At 35.3% G+C, this 18,811-nt stretch overlaps 1 long non-coding RNA gene across 1 annotated transcript; it reads left to right on the forward strand.

Moving 5' to 3' along the window:
- The first annotated feature begins 2,494 nt into the window (after positions 1-2,494).
- Positions 2,495-11,792, forward strand: LOC133870449 (uncharacterized). Its single transcript, XR_009900735.1, has 4 exons — positions 2,495-2,629; positions 2,708-2,773; positions 3,021-3,076; positions 11,733-11,792. It is a non-coding gene; the product is annotated as an uncharacterized LOC133870449 (long non-coding RNA).
- Positions 11,793-18,811: the final 7,019 nt, after the last annotated feature.

Below are 18,811 nucleotides of genomic sequence, written 5' to 3' on the forward strand. Positions count from 1 at the left end.
GTGGCTAAACTTTCATAATTGGTCGAAGGAAACGGAAGCCTCGGAATCAATAAAACTGTGAGATCTAATTTGTTTTCATTGTACGATTTATGCTTTGAGTATCAGATGTTCTTCTATACTTATTTTTATGATTGTCTCGTTTAACGACTAAGATTTAATGATTTGACTGAGTTTCTGTGCTGGCGATCATTAAATCCTAGGAAGTCTACTAGTTTGTTATTCGTTGCAATCTATTGCTAGGTTGGATATCAAATCCGTAATTGTTTGATCCCTCCAATCTGTGAAGCAACTAAGATTTAATGATTTGCTGCTTCTCAGTGATTATTAAATCTTAGGAAGAACATCCGACGAAATTAAATGCAACCACTTGTGCTTGTGTTGTTTCGCTTCATCGATCTCTCTAATTCTTAAGGCTGCTACTAGATTAAACCTATAGCGCTTGTCTTAGGTTGTTTAGTAGTTAGGGTTAATTAGAGCGCTTGTCTTCTAATTAACTATGACTAAGGAGAGATAGGAAAATAGTTCCAACGGTGAATATTCAAAGTATGAATTGATATATATTTGCATCGATGATCAGTTGTAAAATTTCGATGGTGGAAGTTGACTTAGACCAATGTTTCCTTACTTGATTAATATTTTAAATTGTTTCTTTGTTATTTTTCTTAAAATTATTTTCATACTCAAAACCCCCCCCCCATCCTTGTTCACGTAGCATAAAACTCGGCTAATTACTCTCTGTGGGATCGACCCTTACTTGCACTACTACATATATTTTAGAAGTAAGGTTTTTATTTTTGGAGCTCGCGACAGCACACTCTAACTTCATTGCTGAGCATAATCATAATCTCTATCTCTCAACAACTGTGCACATGATGCCATCACAACGGAAAATTTCTATAACTCAAGCTGTAGAGGTTGATTTGGAATATGAATCAGGTTTAAGACTAAAGGATTCTTATCAGCTTATGAGTAAGCAAGTTGGTGGAGGTGATAACCTTGGTTTTACCAAGTAAGATCATAAAAACTATCTACGCAATAAGCGACAAAGAGCCTTGAAGTTTGGGGAAGCTGCTAGTTTGGAAAGATATTTCCGTCATCAACTTAGAGAAAATCCTTCATATTATTATGCTTTCCAATTGGATGTTGAAGAGTTGATTAATAATATCTTCTGGGTTGATGCAAGAATGATAATTGATTATGGCCACTTTCGTGATGTAATAATCTTTGATACAACGTATAGTACAAATAGAGATGCAAGGCCACTTAGTGTATTTTTGGGACTCAATCACCATAGAGAGACTGTTGTATTTGGAGCTACTCTATTATTTGATGAAACAATTGAGTCTTTTGTATGGTTATTTGAGACCTTCCTAGAAGCAATGTCCGGAAAGAAGCCAATTACTATTTTCATTGATCAAGATGCAGCAATGTCATCTGCTATTAAGGAAGTGATGCCTGAAACGTATCATGCATTGTGTAGTTGGCACATGTGGCAGAATGCTAATAGGCACTTGAGCTATTTACTTAAAGGTGGGTCCCGATTTAATAAAGACTTCTTAGCATGTGTCTATGAGTATAATGATGAAAATGACTTTCTATCTGCCTGGAATATCATGTTGGAAAAATATGATGCTCGTGAAAATAAATGGCTAGTGGATATATTTAAATTGAAGGAGAAATGGGTCCAAGCATATGTAAATAGGACAATCATGGCAGGAATGAGGAGTACACAACTAAGTGAGAGATTCAACTATGACTTGAAAGATTGCTTCCGTATTGATCTCAATATACTAGAATTTTTCACTCATTTTGAAAGAGTTGTCAAACAAAAACACGGTAAGGTGTTAGAAGCAGGATACAACTCTAGACAAAAATTATCAAGATTGAATCTCAAGAGCTCACTAATTCTGAATCAAGTAGCAAAATTATACAAGCCTAAAGTGTTTTAGTTATTTCAAAATGAAGTTGAAGAGGTACTGCCACTCTCTATTATTGACCATAATGCAAGTCAAGCGACACATATATATATATATGTTGTTGGAGTTTTCAGTGGACATGGAAAATATAAAATCATGTGGAATCCATTATGTAACGTTCAATATATTTTGTAATAATTAAAATACAAAATTTGAGTAAATAATTGATAGAAGTTAATTTGATGTTATTAAAAATGCAAAGAAAATAAAAAATAAAGAAAATAGAAAAATAAAAAGAAAAGAAATAAATAAAATAATGAAATAAAAAAAAATAAATAAAAAAGAAGAATGAAGGGCCACACGACCCTTCATTTGAAGCAGGTGGGGTGCACACCTGCGCCCCACATGCAATGCGCCCCATTTAATGCGCCCCAAAATGGGGCGCATCAAAAGAAAAGAAGGGCCATGCGGCTCTTCTCAAGAGAAAAAAATAATAATAAATAAAAAAAAAAAAAAAAAGAGAAGGTGAGGTGCACTCTGGTGCCTCACTTAAAAGAAAAAGAAGAAAAGAAGAAAGAAAGAAAGAAAGAGAGAAGAGAGGAGAATTTTTAAGGGTTTTCCAAATCTACGAATATCTAAGCCCCCAATCCCAAATCTAACTTCGGAAACGTGATCTACGTGTGTGGATCTACGTTTTGACCGATTATTTTGAGGTAAATCACTAAATTCATATTTTTTGAATTTTTGGATAAAATCTCATAAAACGTGAGTTTAATCCTATTGTTCTTTAGGTATTTAACTACTAGGAAGTTGCTCGAGGATACCCAAACCTCAGATTTTGGTTTGGTGAACTTTGGGTAAGATTTCTCTAACTCTAACTTTTGGGTATAATTATTTAAGTAGTGTTTTATGTGATTAACCCTAAGTGAATACCCATGGGTTAATATTATTGCGGTTAGATTAGCATTTTTAAATTATGGGTATGTGTTTAGAAACCTTAGAACTTTATGGGTAATTTATGACATAGCCTTTGAGTGATTCAAAGTGCTACTTAGTGCAATTAATAAAAATGAAGCTAAATTAGTGCATTGTATTGTTTTTTAGTGGCGCTTTGAGAGTTGAACTTCGAGCTGTTGGAATTGGTGTGCAAACGGCCTAAGGTGAGTATTCTACTCATTAAGGAACCCTAGGAACTTAGATTTACATTTTGATAATATTTGGTTGTATTTATGATATGAAATTGTTGATAAAAATATACGTGATTGTGTTGTGAATAATTGGATTAAGAATTGTGATGATAAATGGATGTTGATAATATTTAATTGTATTTATGATTATGGAAATTGTTGATAAAAATATATGTGATTGTGTTGTGAGATATTGGTTGGAGTATTTGTGATGATAAGATGATGTTAATGATGTTTGGTTGTATAGATTAAATTATGAAAATTGTTGATAAAGTATATGTGATTGAGTTGAGAAATATTGAATTAAACTTATATTGATATGCTTGAAATTGCTTGGGGTTGAATAATATGATGTTGGATGGATGATTTGAGTAGTATGAGATTATGTTATAAATGTGATTGTGTTGTGGAATGTGGTATTGCTGAAGAAAGATGTTTGCGAATACAGATGCGATAATATGTATATAGTGTGGATACCTTGGTATCATAAGAACCAGGTAGTTGACAGATGGTAAGTCCAATGTTGTAGCATTTGTGATAGTGGTAGGCCATAGGGTAGTAGCTATTGGCTGAGATGGTGGTAGGCCAGAGGGTAGTAGTTTTTGGCTGAGATGTGTGCCCTGCGGGTTGTAGCTTTACGGGCGGTGTTGATGGTAAGCCTAGAGTTGTAGCTCTAGCACTCGTGAGAGGTGTGCCCTGCGGGTTATAGCTTTATGAATGGTGTTATGGTAAGCTTAGAGTTGTAGCTCTAGCATTTGTGTTGTGTGCCTTGCGAGTAGCAGCTTTACGGGCCGTGTTATGGTAAGCGTAGAGTCGCAGCTCTAGCACATGTGAGTTGGTATTCTCGGGTTTTATGCGTAAGCCTACTGTTGTAGCCCCTAGTTGCGAAGTTGGTAAAAGTTCGGGGTATTGCTTATGCTATGAGTGGAATATTGTTAGTAGAAACCGTGATAATATATAAGTGTGTGATGAACAACGTGACTTGTACTTGATGATGTGTTGTTTTGTGTGAACTTAATGATTTGTGAATAGCACTGTTGAACCCTGCATTCGTTTATGTTTGTGTATGCTGTATACTTAGTGAGTTTTATACTACTGAGGCCTCGGCACTTCTTATTGAGGCGGTGAACTCACACTTTCACCTATACGGATGTGGCTACCACCATAACCGTATAGATAGAGCTTCTTTGGATACATGTACTGATGACGTGGAGGATGACTCCGTTGCACACTATGTGGAGTACTATGACTAAGCACGTCGCTTGAGTCGTAGGGGTGTCGGACTTGGATAGTCCATTCTGTATATTTTGTATATGGCTAGTGTGACTTCTAACACGTAGATGTAGCCATTCTTTTGTATGCATAACCTATGCTTAAGCCTTAAACATATAGACATTAATTGGCTCTTTTGTGTAATGAACAGTTTATGATTATGATGTTGACTTCCATAGTTAGATTTTGTATTCCGCTGCATACATTATGTAACTCTGATATATCAGGTACATGTTATGGAATGTGTACTATGTGTTGGCTTAGTGACATGTAGTCATGCCACTGTGATGACTCATTTATATGTTTTCAAAAAAAAAAAGGGGCAGTCACACATTAGATCAAACTTTGTCTTGTAGTTGTAGAAAATTTGAGACATTTGGTATTTTGTGTCGACATGCTCTAAAAATTCTTAATGTATTCGATATCAAGTTTGAAAATAATAAATAGACTCAAAACTAACCACAACCAAACAATCACCAAATATGTAAAGCAGTAAAGCGGTTGGCACAGATATTTGGTTACGAAGTGGAAACTCTTTGACCTCAAAGAGAAAAACCACTCCGGGGCAGCCAAAACCAGGAAATCAATTAATTAAAAGAAACATCGAATTACAAGATATTAATACTCATAAAACCTTGGCAGTCGTCACCCTCTTGAATTAAAACAAGTGATCCACTTGTCTACTTCTCTCCCAGAACCTTTGGAGAGTTCTTCTTCTTGATCTTCCTTATCTGGAACTCCAGTTGGCTTCAATTGTTCAAGGTTGATGGTGGAACTAAAAACTATAAGAGAGATACATCATAATTATATTACGGCCTAAAACCCTTTCTTAGCACACAGAATTCCAGAGTATAGTTCTTAATAAATTCGTGCCTGGAAGCCCCTTTAAATAGACCTATGAAGAAAACCCAGTTCGAGTTGGAATATGATTTCAAAAAAATTCACCCATATTTTTTTGTCCTATATTGCGGGATGAACCTCAGAATTAGGGAAAACCTATTTTAGAGATATTTGTTGCCTTTTGAGTTAGCTTTCTAATGCCGTTGATTTCACTACAATCCAATACTTGAGCCGAAAGTTATGATTAAAATACAGAGACATACTCAATCTGGAATTGACAAATCCGATTTTAACTCCACTTAATGAAATTCCAATTTTCTCATTTCCTTGACTGGTTAGGCTTAACCACATCTTCTAGGTTTTCCAATTTGAGTTGGATTGAGTCTTAGATAAAATTCTTCACTGACTTAACCAGTGGAAGGGGAAAAAGGAAATTTAGGAAAAGTTTATTATGCAGAATATCTTTCAAATCACAATCTATCAATAGTCTCTTCTTTCCTTCTTAAACGACATCCAGTAGTTGACCATTTCCTTTCTTGATTAATATTCTGCAATAATCTCCTCACTCAGCTCTTTCATTTATTGATTAAACTAAATAAGTTTTGACACCGAATTTACCAACACTAAAAAATCACTAACAAAGTTTATTCTTGATGGATATATTTCAAAGAGATGGAGAAGAGATGCAAAAGACGAGAATGCAAAACATTTCACAAAGAAGGGCATTGAGTCAAATATTCGATTGGAATATGCAAATAGGTATCGAGCTTTGTGTCCAAAATCTATTCAATTGGTGAATGAGGCATGTGAAACTGAAGAAAGCTTTAATATTCTAAATGCGGTTATTGTAGATTTGAAGAAAAGACTTTGTGATGCAAAGAATTGCCAAGCTAATGCAAAAGAAGATAATATTAGGCTTTTGGCTAATATTGTGGACAAAGAAGATCAATCATGTGTTTTAGTCACAATAGGACCCAAAGGAATAAAGAAAAAAAAACAGACTTATTGTAATAAGAAACGTCGACCCAAATCATGGATAGAAAATGTGAAGAAACCAAAAGAAGGCACATCAAAGAATCAAACAAAAGGAAATCAAAGTGTCAAAGGTAGTCTACTAAATTATCCTTATTGACTTCCCATGTTCAACTTTATTATCTTACTAAACACATATGATTTTTACAGAGTATAGAAGCACATATACTCATATTCCTAACTTTTCCAAAATATCTAAGGTAATATATTCATAAACATATTTTTAATTACAAAGTTGCATAATTGACTTATGTAGTTGATCTCATAAATTCAATTATGCCTTGTTTTCTTTATGATGTTTTTTTTTTTTTTTTTTAATTATTTTCTTTCTAGATACTTGCATCTCGGAGTTTCCCAAATCCAAACTTTATACAAGAGGAAACAACTAATTTAGTTAAAAAATAAAGGTATATTATTTTCTAACTAAGAAGAATGCAACTAAAAATGAAACTGAATTATGAATACTATATTCTGAATTTGTGTTTTAAATTTTTGCGGGATCTCAGGGGTCTCATGAATGAAGGAACATCGTGGAAGGTTTAGAAACTTGGTGGTTATGTGTTGTTGATTTTATTTGATGATGGTGGATATTGTACCAATTTGTTATGTTAAGATGGTTTATTTCTTAAGAATTTTTAGATATATGTGTATGTGGTTGGGGTAAATTTTATAGATAAGTGCAACTTTCGATTTGTTACTCTGTGATTTGTTGGTTTCCTCACTTGAATTTTTTTGGTGGTTCATTTGCTCTAACTAGATGGTACAAAGCTTTCTCTCATCATTTAAGAGGAAATCTCTTTTAGGTGGATATCAAAATACATCCCAATTTTTATTATGATTCCAAGGAGGCAAGAAGGGTGAAAAAGCATTATAACTAAGTTTTAATATATGGAAATGGTGCAATAAAACACCATGAATGTTAAATATCCATTAATATACCAAAGTGAGCATCTAACAAGTCCCCAATCCAAAACCGGTATACACATTATCATGAATGTTACATATCCTAATATAGCAAAGTTAGCAAAAAAGTCATATAGAGCATAAGAAGCCCAATACTATGAGATTTTGTTAAGTCTTGAAGCAAGAGACATTTTGCTAGAAACCCACTAAATGCTCTTCTTGAAACGTAACGTATAAAACTCGCACTGAAAACAACCAAACCCCGACATATTTCATCACAGTTTCCCACTATGTTCAATCATACATAAAAAAGATTATAGCTTTAGAGTTTGCTCAGACTCAGCCATAAAAGAAAACGTCAAAAACAAACTCTACAGCGACAAAAAAAAATGCCCAAATCGAAATACAGCCAACCCTAAAAAATCCGAGAGAGAAACCCCACTTGCAAGCCCAATTAAAGGCTGTAACGAAAGCCATTGCCACCACTGTTTGGCATCTCCTTCAAGGTGGAAAATTGCTAGTTGAACTCTCTGTACATTGGGTGTATTTTGGTACTCAAAATACTGGCCACCCGATTCAACCAAATTGTTGGATCTTCCCTTGAAAATTTAGGGAATCAAATTTGATGTGCTAATTAGAGTTGTGCTGGGTGTGTGCCATGTAGTAGTTCACAGAGAATCAGGAAAGAACTTTTGATAGTGGTTTCCATCAAAGATGGTCATTGGGCTACTGAGTCTGGTTCATCCCGTTCTATTAGCAGCTGTGGTTCATCCCATTGACCATGGCCGTAAGAGCTCATCCATTATCTCTCGGAAATAACACTCCAAAATTTGCATTCTTGAGTCGATTAGACACGCCTGAGCTTCAATTCATTGAATGTTGCTAGCGGCGGAGGCCGATGGCGTTGGGTGGTGCCTTGTGTTCGTCGGGTAGCCGAATTTTGTTCGGTGGTGCCAGTTGTAGACAGTGGGCGGCGCTCTCGTCTTCTAGTGGTGGTATCGGTGGGTTAGGTTGGCTGTTGGTGGTGTTAGTGGTTTCTGGTGGCGAAGGCTGAATTTGGGGGGAGGGAGGGGGGTTTCGGTGGGAGAGGGAAAAATGGAAGAAATGGAGAGGAATCTTGGGTGAAAAGCCAAAATGGGTTTAACTTTGGTTTTTTTTTTTTTTTTCCTTGAGAACCACGTGGCTTATTTTGGCCTTGGATCTCTTTAAGCCATCAATCGGCTATTCTCCAGTTCATAACTGGAGAGGATCCAGATCCCTCAAATTACCACCTAATTGACAATGTTCCTCCAAAACTACCAAAAAGATGTCAATATCCCCCCAAGGCCATCCAAAAGACAAAAATGACATTTTAATTTTTTCAATAAGACAAAAATACCATTATAAATTTTGAAAAAACATTTAAAAAAGAAAAAAATTTAATTTTTTAAAAAATAAAAGCAAAAACTTTTTAATTTTAATTTGTCCACCCCTAGTTTTTATGTATTTCTTTTTAATTTCTTTTCAATTTTGTAATATTTTATTTTGTTTTATTAAGGGTATTTTCGTCATTGAGGGAACATTGACAATTTTTGGTAGTTTGGGAGGACATTGTCCAAATTGAAAGTTTGGAGTAGAGCATTGTCAATTGGGTGGTAGTTTGTGAAGGGTATGACTTTACCCTTGTTTATATATATATATATATATATATATATATATATAAATGTTATCTTAAGAGATAGAAGAGTCAGATTTTAACCTTAAGAAAATTAGGTCTGGAAAGATATTGTCTATGCTACAACATAACAATTGTATCTTGTTAAAGATTAAATGGCAGTGGGCGCTATAGGGTAGTCTCCACGGGGTATAAAGTGAGGATCTGGCTTACATTTTGTAGAAAAAAGAACTGCACATCTTCTATAATAAAAACCTATGGTCTAGATTTCATACTACTATGTTTAAGTAAAAATTGCGTCATGAAGGCATGAGGCAAACATTGGAGCAAAACACTGATAGTCTCATGCTGTTTGTCTCTTAAAAGTTTTAACAGATTCTTGACATGCACGAGAGAATAATCTAGATGAAGGAAAGCCATTATAGTGTATGATGAGGTTGGGGAGTTCAAGTGATTTTGGTGTTAAAAAGTAGGAAGTTGTAAGTCAGGCTCAAGTTTGAGTTATTTGTGTTTGAATGTGAGGTAATTGTTTTATAAATAATATATATAAGAGTCAACTTTTAACCTTCAAAAAATTAGGTTTGGAAGGATATTGTCCATGCTACAACATAATAACATTATCTTGTTAAAGATGGCTACATGGCAGTGGGCGCTATAGGGTAGTTAGTACCCATGGGGTATAGAGTGAGGATCTGCCTAACATCCTGTAGAGAAAAGAACATCTCCTGTATTAAAAACCTTCATACTTGTGACGATCTTTTTTTTTTTATTTTTACTTTTTTATTTTTTTTATACAACACACAAAATGGATCATCATAGTGGCATGACTATTTGTCACAAAACCAACACATGGTACATATCCTATACTATGTATCTGATATTCAGAGTATACTTCCATGCAGCGGAATAGACATCTATGCAGTAGAAATCACATATAATTAGCGGAAATCACATCTATAAAACATCAACTGTTTTTTTGATAGGTTATAAAACTTCAACTGTTAATTACACAAAAGAGTCATTTAACATCTATCTGTTTAAGGCTTATCAAATTCATAATTACATTACAAAAGAATGACTTTACAAAAGAATAAGTGACACAAGTGTCACAAGCCATAAACAAAAGTCTACAAAATGCAGACTACCCTTGAGCCCGAACATATGACCATTGCGATGTGCTTCAGTCATAATACCCTAAATACAAGGCAACTGGGTCGTCATCTACATTTATGGTACTTGAAGCCAAAGCATCAGCATCTATACGGTAATGGTGTTACCCACTTTCGTATAGGTTAAGGAGTGAGTTCACCACCTCAATAGTATAATACTCTCTAAGTTTTCCCATAGAACTGGCATTTCATTTATCATTCATTTACAACAACTACCATTTTTAATTATGAAAATCCGTCCCTTGAAAACATATCGTAGCTGATAACATAAACACTGATATTTCAGAAACACGTGAACATCATACTACGTAGCTATGAATATATATACACATTCCAATCTACCGCTTGGAAGTACATATATACAAGCCCATCTACACATATTATCTTTTACATACATAATAGGTGACTCAGCTGTACGTGTATACGAACACTGAGCCAACTCGTAGTACACATTCCTTAACATGTACCTGATATTAGAGTTACGTATTATAAGCAGTGGAATATAAAATTTAACTGCGGAAGTCAACATCATAATCATAAACTTGCCAATTACACAAAAGAGCCAATTAATGTCTATCTCTTTAAGGCTTAACATAGTTACTAAATACATACCAAAGGACTGGCTCATAAATACAAGTGTCACAGGTGACACGAGCCATAAACAAAGACTACTAAACAGTGGACAACCCATGGTCCAATCATTACAACTGTCGCATTGAGCTTCAGTCATACTGTCCCAAGCACTATGCTACGGTGTCATCCACTAGATCCACTAAACCTCCAACCAAAGCATCAAAGTTTGTACGGTTGTGGGATTAACCGTATAGGTGAAAGTATGAGTTCACCACCTCGGTAATAAGTCACCGAGGTCTCAGTGGTATAAGACTCACTACAGCGTAAACAAAGTGCACAAACATAAACACATACAAAATTCATCAATATTAATCTCAATTTACCAAGTCCACACCATTCATCACACTTGTTGTTTATCTCTAACCCAAGACTGGACTTACCAACATCGCAGCTAGAAGCAATAACTCTAGACTTACGCTTAGTATACAAGAATATCTACACGCACCGCCTGTAAAGCCACATACCCGCAGGGCAACCATACACAACTGCTAGAGCCACATACCCTAGACTTACCTTTAACACCACCCGTAAAGCCACATACCCGCAGGGCATCCATACATAAGTGCTAGAGCCACATACCCTAGACTTACCTTTTACACCGCCCGTAAAACCACATACCCGCAGGGCAACCATACACAAGTGCTAGAGCCATATATCCTAGACTTACCTTGTACACTAAGTACTCATATACTACCATTATTACAACATATTCAATTCCCATGATCCACAACTCAATCACATTATTCTCATTCATTTTCCTTCCGACGCATACCACATTCATAATATAATTTCATGTTACTCAATCCCCAACAATTACAAACATATCAATTTCAATCATCTCAACATTAACTTATCATCATATTCCCAATTCAACAATTCCAATTCAATCACATATATATATCCAACATCATGTTATCCATTCACATGTAGCTTAATGTATATCTCTACATTATCTCATTATCGCATCTCCATTCACAATACAAATCTCATGCATTCTTCAATATTAATTCAGCAACATATATCATATTCATGCAACACTCAACATCAATTCAACGTTGTTAGTATTTTTATTGGCTACGTTCTGGTTAAAAAAAAAACACTTTTTGTAATGGTTGCATTTTAACAGGATAGTCGGTTTTCAAATTGGAATCTTCATATATTCAGACATCTACTGTTCACAAGCGTCTAGAAGTTATCCATGAAGAGTCCTGTGCAAAAATCAAGTTGTAACGCCCCAAATTTGAGCCTGCAAATTCGTAAGCAGAAACCTCCGGTTTCCACGTGACATTACTACATCAGAGATAAACTCTCGCAGCGGAATATATATATTTTTCTTCTAAAGCCTTAGCATAACACATTTAGAGCTAACTGAAATACCTCGATACGTTTATTAAAAGTTACTTAGGTTTATCTTTACATCCTATATGCACACTAGGTGCATCAAAATTAGTGCCACAGGCGGCACATAAGCATATAACATAAAACATGTCGAACATGACATTGTTATAGATATTTACATGCCATAAAACAAAACACATATAAGCGCAACTAGTAATTTCTAAGCTAGCACATGATAGTTCGTTGATGGTTTCAAAAACCATAAAAAACTGGCATATGGGTCCATGCCTTCATTCTCCAGATCTGCATCAGTAACTATGCAAATATGACGTCATCATATTTACATAGACAAACAAGTGAGTCATCCATTTTCATATCTAAGTTACCATCAGATTAATAACAGTTCATAAATAATATAAATGCAAGAGTTGTATGAATATGCATCGTAGTAACCATTTAGTTTGTGTTTTATGATCATCTTACTTCAGACCTCTCGTTCTTAGGTATCCAAACCCTTTCATGTCCTTTGCCTCACACTTAAAGTCTTACCTGTTTGCACTGGAATCCTACCGGTCCCAGCATTAGTTATATATTAGGACTTCGGACACCCCTGGGTCATTATGAAACCCCTGGATCCACTGACTAGCCTTCCTTCCCCTTGCTACTACATTAGCTTGTTGATGGCTATCTCATTAGCCGTTATATTAATTGGACACAACATGCAATGCATGAACAACCACATGCAATAAACACACACCACACAGTCCTAATGAAACATAGAATCATTCCTCAGTAAGTACATCCATACTTACACTCTTTCCCGTGTAGTCCTTAGACTTCTTTTATGTATAAAAATCCATCCAACAATAATATACAAATCAATTATCTATCAAACAAATCATTGTTTATAGACCCTCATCTCTTTATATATTTATTATTATCCATCACTTCATTATATTTGAGACGATCACTTACGATAATCATAAAACCTTGGTTCATAATTTGATGACGAGGCTATATGACCAATACCACCAAATATGAACTTGAAGGATTAAAATATATCATAAGGACAATAAGAGTAAATACGATCAACTTATGAAGGTCATAAGATCAGTCATGAGGACAGTGAAATTTAAATACGAAATATAAACACGATCAACTCATGAAAGTCATAAGATCAGTCATGAGGACAATGAAATATAAGTATGAAATATAAATACGATCAACTCATAAAAGTCATAAGATCAGTCATGAGTACAATGAAATTTAAATACGAAATATAAATACGATCAACTCATGAAAGTCATAAGATCAGTCATGAGGACAATGAAATTTAAATACGAAATATAAATACGATCAACTCATGAAAGTCATAAGATCAGTCATGAGGACAATGAAATTTAAATACGAAATATAAATACGATCAAATCATGAAAGTCATAAGATCAGTCATGAGGACAATTAAATGTAAAAGCAGTTTATATTACCCTTTACTTTAATTCTTTTATCTCTTAAGCTTATTGGGTCTTTTAAACAATTCATAAAAAAAAGTAATGAAATCAAATAGTAAGGAAGAAGTGTCAAGATTTACTTACCAATTTTATTTGGAGAGAAAAATAACTTCAAGAACACCAAAGTGGTTGTGTGGTAGAAGGAGAGAAAAAGGGAGAGAAAACCAAAGCACAAAGCTTTCAAGAAAGTTTTCTTGGATTGTGTGGAAAAACAAAGAGCCTTGCATGCTTATTTATAGGAGGAAGGTAGGGGTATTGAGGTGCAAAATGTAATAAAAGAATTACCCTATTGGATAAGTTCTTGCAAATAAGTCCTTGCTTTATTATCTAATTGCATTTTGGGATTTTCGTCCAAATGGGGGCAGCTTACTCTGAGAATTTTTTCAATGATCAAACTGACTCCGATTAATGTGAAATTTTGAGGGTAGATAGAGGACTTCAAGACAAACATTTTCCCTTTTTGGTTTGTCTCATTTTGAGTTCGTTTTGATGTAGTTTTGGTCAAGTCAAAGTTTCTGTCTATAAAGCCAAAATATCTTTTATCCACTTTCAGCGTTCACACTTGCTTTATTGATTTTTCCTCATTTTCATGATTACTTTTGAGATATTCCATTCATTCATCATTACTTTTGTTTTTTATACATAAATGTTTCTAGAAGCATGGAGATTTTTCTTACCTGTTTTTCGTTTAATATCGACAGTTGGGTTATTTAGGCTCGGGTCAAAAAGTCAAGTGGTGGACTTTTTTACTAACTTTTTCCATATGATAGATCTTTCTTTTGTAAGTACAACGGTCTTTGATTTATCTAAATATGAGTTCGTTTGACTGGTTTTCGGTTCAATCAAAGTTTAAAGCTTAAATGTAACTTTTGAGTTTTCAAGGGTTTTTAGGGTTTGATCTTTAAGTTTTCAAAACAACTTTAGATTTGCTTGTAAAAATATGTGGATATTGTTTCCTCAACAATATCAATGATTTCTTTAAGAGTTGAAATTACTGGGCGTTACATCCTAACCACCTTATCGGAATTTCGTCCCCGAAATTTGTAAACTAAGTTATGCCAAAGGAAAAATTTACACTAAGTAAGAAATGTAATGCCCCGCTTTTACAAAAAGCGTAAGTGAAAATTTTTGAATTTCCACGAGACATTACTAACTTATCAAAGGTAATTATTGGCAACGGAATAAATGTAATATAAATTGGGAATAGGTTGACACCTCAGAGCTACTACTGAAATACCTCAAAATATATATATAATAAGCCAGTTAGCATAATTATACAAACAGTAATACCAGTCATGCCTCACAGGGCTAGATAATCATACAAGCCAAATATCTATATATAACCGGGGAATTATAAGTATTGTCTTAAGTTAGGCTAATGGACTATAACAGGGTAGTCCCAAAATATAGGCTATCCAGCCTTACAAAAACTGAACCAGGAACCATCATGTGTCGGGATAGTCTTGATAATCCTCTTCTTCTTCATAGACTGAACCATTACAAATACCATACAAAGAGAAGAAAATAACATAAACACTAAAGTGAGTCCGCTGTTTCCAATAATAATATGAGTGCTGATTTATTTAATTAATGCAACACAATGCAATGGCCATATAATCACATGTATATACAAAATATAATCCATGATCGCGAGTCATAGACATAAAATGAACATAAACGTAATCATAAAGCAATGATAGTTTTAAGGATATAGTTTTAGGTATTTCCCTTTTTCCACTCCTCTGTTGGCCTAGGCACGGTTAGCGTGTTATTTGAAGCCTGGGCTTCCTCCCTTTAACTTTTAATTATTTTCTTTGGGAGCCTAGGCTCCCGGAAACCTCGGAATCCCTGGTGACCTAGGTACACCAATTTTTGTATTTATTATTCTCTTTTCAGGTACCTCCTCATTCACTGAGAACCTAGGAACTCATGTGAAGCCTCGCGTACCCACTGTGGATCTAGATCCAGCAGCTTGTTATTAGACAGATTATTAAAAATAATAAAACATGCAAAGCCACATGCGCAAACAAGTAAATAAAGCAGTAAGCATAATATTATAGGAAAAGTCAACCAGTTTCGTCCTCAGTAAGTATAGAGATACTTACTAGTTTCTGCTCCAAATATTTTCCTTTACAACTGCATAACAACCATCATATGATGATAACGAATTAATAAAGCATTCTCATGAAATCATTATTATTACCATATCTCTTCCTAGAAATTGCAACGGCTACAGATTTAAACATGATCTCTTATTTATCTATTTTAATGCTTACTCACCAACTCTTGTATTAGCACTACTAGAATTATCCATCACATAACACACTTTAAAAATAAGGATACATTGTCATATAATCAAGCACACATATGATTTTACTCTTCTTTAAGTCACACATCCTTATAACACACACCTAGATATTGCTCACCTCTTTTCTTTTAATTTTATATATATATATATATCAAAACCTCAACATATATATACTCTCACACTTACATTTCTTGATCCATTTTTAAAACTCAATTTACCCATTCTAAATTACTAATCTCATGTAGTAAATACTCATCCACATGCTTACACATATACTCACATGTAAGTTAGCCAACTTTTCATACAACATGCATAATTAAAAGCAAGAACAAGTCATGATTTCAAATAACAATAGAACTACTTGATCTTATGAGAAGTTTAAGGGAGAAAATACTCACCCAAAGTTCCCCAATAACTTAAAGAGTGAAGGAGATTTGCTGTCCAAGAGAGTTCCACTTGCAAAGCTTGGTTTCTTGGTCTCAAAACAAAGGAGGTTTCCACTCACACTCTACCACTGATTTTGTGGGAGAATGAGGGTGGTTTTGGAGCTTAATTGGGCTTGCTAGGTGCTGGAAAGTGAGGTGAAAATGGAGGATTTTCGTGCTACTTCTATAGCACTAGAGTGAGAGAGAGTTTTGGCTAGAGTTTTGTTTCTTCTTCATGAAAATCAACTCCCCATGAAACCTATATATAGCACTCTTGAAGGGCTAAGATTTAACCAACAAATCATCATCTCAATGGCCGGATTTGAGCCAGCCAACACCTCAAATCCATAGCTCAAATCTCATAGGTAACTATTCCATATCTTAGTCCATGATTACATGATATCTAAGGAAATCTAGTTGGGCTTCAACCAAAATGGGCTAACTAGGCTAACTAAATATGGGCATGATCGTTTGGCATCAAGTACCACGTGTGGGTCCTAAATCATTAGGTGGAAAATCAATTTTCGCAATTAGCGGAAACTGCACTGCACTGGGCGAAGTCGGTCGATCGAAAATAAAGTCACTCGATCGACATCGACCTATAATCGCTCGATCGACCAGAAAGTTACTCGATCGACTTCACTTTACTGATCCAACTCTCTACATGCATAACTATATAACTCAATTAGACTAAGAGCAATTCTTAAGTCTTATATTTATGCACATATTTTGATAACTTAAGTGAGTTGTCTTTCTCGGGTATTACAAGAAAAATTTCAAGCAGAGATGTTACTTACCTTAATCATCTTCAAAGTCACTGAGACATGGCTTAGTGGAGGACTGAGGTAACTCTCTCTCTGGTTGATCTTGAGGTATGGTTTGATGTACAAAGTTTTCAACTTTATGTTAACTCCATGATATTTGACAATTATCAAAAAGGGTGTAAGAGAATAATGTTTTTCAAATCATACTATCTTTACCTGGGCATTTGGTTTTATATAGTACCATGATCTATTTATGGGCTCAACATACCGACTATAGTATGTATTCACAGCTACTACTCGCAAACTATTTTAAACACAATTACTACCGTAAAAGTTATTTAATTATAAATACTACGTCATAAATCACGAAAGTATTAAACATACCTACTTCAAAGTGGCTCATGGGAATAGGTACGTGTATTTGCTCCTTATCTCTTGTTCTAACTCCCAAGAAGCTTCTTCTACTTCATGGTTCTGCCATAGAACTTTTACTAGTGGTATTGTCTTTGTCCTCAGTTGTTGTACTTTTCGATCCAAGATCTGCACCGGCTTCTCTTCATATTTCAAATCTGCTTGAACTTGTAAGGGTTTAAAGTCTATCACGTGTAACGGGTCGTGCACGTATTTTCGTAGCGTGGAAACGTGGAATACGTCATGTACACCAGCTAGGTTAGATGGTAATTCAACTCTATAGGCGACCGAACCTATGACCTCCGTCACTAAAAAGAGACCGACATACCTTGGACTTAGCTTTCCCTTTTTACCAAACCGCATGACTCCCTTCATTGGTGATACCTTTAGGAATACTTGGTCACCAACTTCGAATTCTAGCTTGCGTCGTCGTGTATCAGCATAACTCTTTTGGCGACTTTGTACGGCCAACATCCGTTTTCGAATTAGGGTAATTTTGTCTTTAGTATCCTGGATTATCTCCGGTCCTACTAGCTGTCTTTCCCCAACTTCATCCCAATATAGCGGTGATCTGCATTTCCGTCCATAGAGCGCTTCGTATGGAGCCATTCCAATAGTTTCCTGAAAACTATTGTTATAGGCAAACTCAACTAACGGTAAATATTGAATCCATTTACCTTTAAAGTCCAACACGCAAAGTCTCAACATATCTTCCAAAATTTGAATGGTTCTTTTCGATTGGCCATCGGTTTGAGGATGGTATGCCGTGCTAAGAGTTAGCTTTGTCCCTATTGCATCTTGTAAACATTGCCAAAAATGAGAGGTGAATCGCGCATCACGGTCAGATACAATAGAAGCAGGTATTCCATGTAGTCTGACAATCTCTCTTATATATAATTCTGCCAGCTTAGGAACAGGGTCGATAATTTTGATAGGGATGAAATGAGCACTTTTCGTAAGTCTGTCAATAACGACCCAAATAGCATCATGCCCATTGAGTTTTTTGGCAAACCTACGACGAAGTCCATTGCAATTTGATCCCATTTCCATTTTGGCACGTTGAGAGGTTGGAGTGGACCGGCTGGTCTTTGGTGTTCTGCCTTCACTTGCTGACAAGTGGGGCATTACGCTACATATTCTGCGATATCACGCTTCATTCCTGCCACCAAAATCCCTTTTTCAAATCCTAGTACATTTTCGTGCTTCCCGGGTGTACAGTGTACCTAGTTTTATGTGCTTCGTTGAGTATGTCCCTTCTCAATTCTGCATCATTGGGTATAACAGTTCTGGCATCAACTGTTCTTAAAAGGTCATCTTCCGTAAAATAGAAACCTGGAGCTTTACCCTGGCTCGCCTTCTCCTTCAGTTGTTGCAACCCTAGGTCGTTATCCTGAGCAATCTTAATTCTGTCAGCAGTTAACAGACGGATAATAAGAGCTGCTAGGATG

Source organism: Alnus glutinosa, chromosome 6, assembly GCF_958979055.1.
Source record: "Alnus glutinosa chromosome 6, dhAlnGlut1.1, whole genome shotgun sequence".
NCBI classification, from domain to species: domain Eukaryota; kingdom Viridiplantae; phylum Streptophyta; class Magnoliopsida; order Fagales; family Betulaceae; genus Alnus; species Alnus glutinosa.